The following is a 4,225-nucleotide window of genomic DNA, read 5'->3' on the forward strand; positions in this document are numbered from 1 at the left end:
TACATTAGTGAAATGCACTTCCCTTCCTCGTTGTGACACCTCTGACTCTCTTTTCATTTTTCCTGGGCTTTTCATCCAAAAGATTTTGAATTTGTCCATTTATTGAACTCAGCGCTTTTTTACGATTCCATGGTATCCATATATTGCTTCCTCACTTTATTTTTATCAATCGGCTTTCCTCCCTCTTCTGGAACATAATCCCGGCTGTCTATATATGCTCTCTTGACCTGGTCCCATGCAGAGTCCAACTTCATTCGTATTGTTTCCAATGTATGTACCGTGTCATCAGGTTTGGTTATTGAAAATATTGAAATATAATCCAAAAGATCGTTTATCCATTTTGAAAGCTGTGCGTTAACTTTTACGAAATTTTGTTGTGTTACAAAAAAGGAAGGTTGCCCAATGAAAAGGACTAACTTGGTTTAGAATTTAAACTTTTATCCAAATTTTTATTTTTAAAATGAGGATAAGTTTCTTTCCCTAATTTTTGTCGACGAAAAGATCGTTTTGTTGTTTTGTGTTAAATTATATTCCGTCTCTTTTCAAAAATTTCCAAATTTTTGAAAATTTTCAAAAAAATGTCTTTGTAATTGACACCGGACTGATTTGATTAAAAATGTTTGTTGGGTTGCCAGAAGGAGTCAACTTTTAGCCAAAATGAGCAAAAAAAAGAAAATCAAATCTCTTAAAGTCCACTTACAGGAGGATTTTATTTTTTTAAATCGAGAAATATTTCAAAATTTTTTTAAAAACAGTGAAAACATGATTGTAAAGGCAAAAATTAACAGGGATATTTTGTTTCAATAAACGACAATTTTTTTCCGAAGTAAAAATGTGCGCTGGGTTGTCGAATAAAAATCCAAAATTTTCATCTCAAATCGCTTAATATCCTATGACAGGAGGACTTTATTTTAAAAGCCAATAATTTTGATTATTGCTGTAAATATTTGTTTGATTCAACAAATTTTTTAAATTCGCTAAATTTTTGATCAAATTCGCAACGAGAGTTAGAGAAAATAATTTTGAAAAATTTCTCGAAAATATTTCAAAAAAATTAATTCGGGTCAGAATCCAAAATTTTTGCACAAAAAAAAACAAAAAGTGTCGAAATGTTTCAAGTCGCAAAAGTAGAAAAACCAGCAAAATATTTCTGCCAAAAATTACAGACAATTTTGGGTCCCAGAAAAATATTAAGCTTTTTAGAGAAAGAGAGGTTTTGATAAATTGTAAAAGACGTTAAAATTATAATTAAAATATGTAGTTGTAAATAGATGGGATCGATTTTATGTCTGTCCACCAGACTTTATATTTTTTTTTCAAAATTTCAAATAAATTTGTGGATTATGTATCACATGTATGTCTGTCTACCAGACTCTTGCTTGTTTTCCATTTTTTTTCTCAAAAATTGTTTAAAAAAATTTAGGTTAATTTTTGTCTGTCCACCAGACGTTTTTTTTTAACGGCAGTTATTTACTTTTTTGTGTTTTCGATAGACGCCAAAATTTTCCAAAAAATATGGCGACTATATATTCGCTTTGTATTTAAATGACGATGAATGTAAATCTCCTTTTTTCAAATATGGCGTTTATGTATTATTAGTAACGCCAATTTTCCAAGTCTAATTTACATAGACACATTTTTTTCTGTTGAATGTCCGTCCAAGATAGCTGCTTAAAAAGAGGTTTTGTGATGTGTGAGTCAAGGCTAGGAGCTTATGGTAATTTTTGAGTCTAAGTCTAGGCAATCTCCAGTTTCAAAAGAAGTCAGCATGTGTGTATGTAATTTATTTTACAAAGCGAGTATAATTTTCAAAGCAAATATCAAGAATTTTCCTGCTCCTTTTATGCCCTTTTCTCTAAAATAATTTAAGAATTTCCACGAGTACTCACTTTGTTGCTGGTTTTGGATCTCAGGTTTGATTGCTGTTGTTGTGTCGTCGCCGCTTCTGTAAATCGGCTGCTATCCACTCTGCTCTCACAAACCGTCTTGATGGGTCTCAATTTGTTTTGTTCCAAATTGTGTCCCTGTATAATGACTTTTATTTTTTTTTCTTAAATTTTTGTTAGTTTCATAAATCAATGTTTTTTTTTCTTTTTTGTGTTTCACTGTAGTGTCACTTCTGTATTCCAATGTATTGTCACTCACGGTATCTATGTATTTTTTGATTTGTATTTTTTTTCTTTTTTGTTTTAAATATTTAAAAAAATTATTGTATTTTTTATTCAAATCAATACAATATAATACTGAAAGTCGTCTGTTAACCCTAAAGTTCTATAAAAGTGAGCGCTTGGATAGGGAAATATTGACAGTTCTTTCAGTGAGAGTTAGCAAATTCTTGCTGGAAAAATTTTTCTTGAAGAGAATTCATTTTTTTTCATGAAGAGTAGACAGACGGAATCCTTCCAAAGACCTGCAATCATTTTTTTTTTCAAAAGAAAACAATTTAACCGCAATAAAAAAGAAATGAAGGAAGTAAAAATTTAATATGAGCCGAAAAACAAAAAAGGTTTGCGATTTCTAAAATAAATATGTTTTAAAATTGCATGCGCAAATATAGCTCTCCGAAAGGAGAAGAAGAAGAGTTGCAAGTGATTGCAAGAGGAAATTTGCAGTTCTTTTTTTGTTAACTGTTACAATTTTTTTTTTTTGGTAACAAGACACACCATATCCTTGATCGATCCAACTATTGGTTTGTTACAAACATAGACTAAGTTATAGAGCTAATAAAAAGTCAAATTGATAACAAAAATGGTTGTTTCATTATCCTCTTGACCATTCAAAGAATTTTGACTCAGTGGATCATGCACACTTGAGTATGAACACATTTACGAATTCAGCTGTACGACATATAAAATATTATTTAAGTTCTCACTACTAAAAGTAGATTTGCCGCTGTCAATGGTTTATTACTGAATCCCGAATAGTCTAAATATTTTCTAATCCTTAAAATAAACAATTCAATCTTCGCGATCTGGATATCGTTATTAATGAGAAAAAAATGATATTGTTTCGCAGGCAAAAAATTTGGGGTCATTTTAAAATATCGGTAACATATTTATTATTAAAGTTAAGTAGCCGGACAAACATGTGCAAAGCTGTATACGTTATGGATAACACATCCCTTTACTCTAATAAAATATGTTTTCTATAGAATACTAGCAAAAACTTTCCTGGTATGGATGTGAGCTTTTCGCAAATTCTGATTCAGCAACTTAACTAAAAGGTAGCATTTAACAGCATGATTCAATACTTATATCGTATTTTCATTTATTTGATATTTTCACTTAATTGTATGATCCTGCACTTTAATTGTGGGATACATAAACAATGCGAGTTGCCTTCACTAGTAATTGACAAGCAATCATCAGACCATTCATCCAAAATTATGTCCTGTATGTGTTTAAAGCATCTTCTGTTGGCATATATGCCTTCAAGAGTCCTATTAACTGTGGGGTTTTGGTGCTTGATCTACAATGTCATTCTGGGTACTATTTGGATGACCAGGAATGAATTTTAGCAACGATTTAATTAAATATGCATTAAAAATGTTTATAAATTGATTTATGAACTGATTTTTATGATGTTTTGACTTAATTGATAGTATTCCGCTTAAACTATTAGTTATGATGGCTACTTTTGGTAAATTATAATCCCGAACGTTCTTGCTTCGGCAGAACATATACTAAAAATTGGAATGATACAGAGAAGATTAGCATAGCCACTGCGCAAAAATGACACTTAATCGTGGCCTAAAGTAGCACAAAGATAAAAATGTTTTCTTTGTGGATTATAAAGCCGCATTTGTATAAGTTTACGCATAAAAAGTTGTTAGCCCAAAAAAATATAGTTTTTCCCAAAAACTCATTGCACACTCATAAATTCCAATGAAACTGCATTGCAGATATTCGTCTGCCCTAAATATTTTCCCAACGTTCAATTCCTTTTAATTAGAAGCAAATTAATTTTAGAATTGAATTATAACATAGTTTTAAGTCACTCTTTAATCAGCAGCCAAACAATAAAGTCGGTTTAAATAAAATAATCGTATTTTATTTCTGGTAAAAAGGCAGATAAGGTTCACAAAAATAAGTTACAAGATTAAAAGTAGTCCGCGATAAAGTTTCGCATAAGGATCAAGTTGATACTAATTTTTTTAAGACCTTAACGCACAAAGGTCTAACTGGCGTCCGAGCAAATCAGTGTCGTGTAAAGTGTAAAGAAAAAG

General features: G+C 30.7%; 1 non-coding gene across 1 annotated transcript; it reads left to right on the plus strand.

The window, feature by feature from the left end:
* The first annotated feature begins 3,658 nt into the window (after nt 1–3,658).
* On the plus strand, nt 3,659–3,767 carry LOC131804429 (U6 spliceosomal RNA). Its single transcript, XR_009343129.1, has one exon. It is a non-coding gene; the product is annotated as a U6 spliceosomal RNA (small nuclear RNA).
* Nucleotides 3,768–4,225: the final 458 nt, after the last annotated feature.

Source organism: Musca domestica, unplaced genomic scaffold (genome assembly GCF_030504385.1).
Source record: "Musca domestica strain aabys unplaced genomic scaffold, Musca_domestica.polishedcontigs.V.1.1 43, whole genome shotgun sequence".
NCBI lineage: Eukaryota > Metazoa > Arthropoda > Insecta > Diptera > Muscidae > Musca > Musca domestica.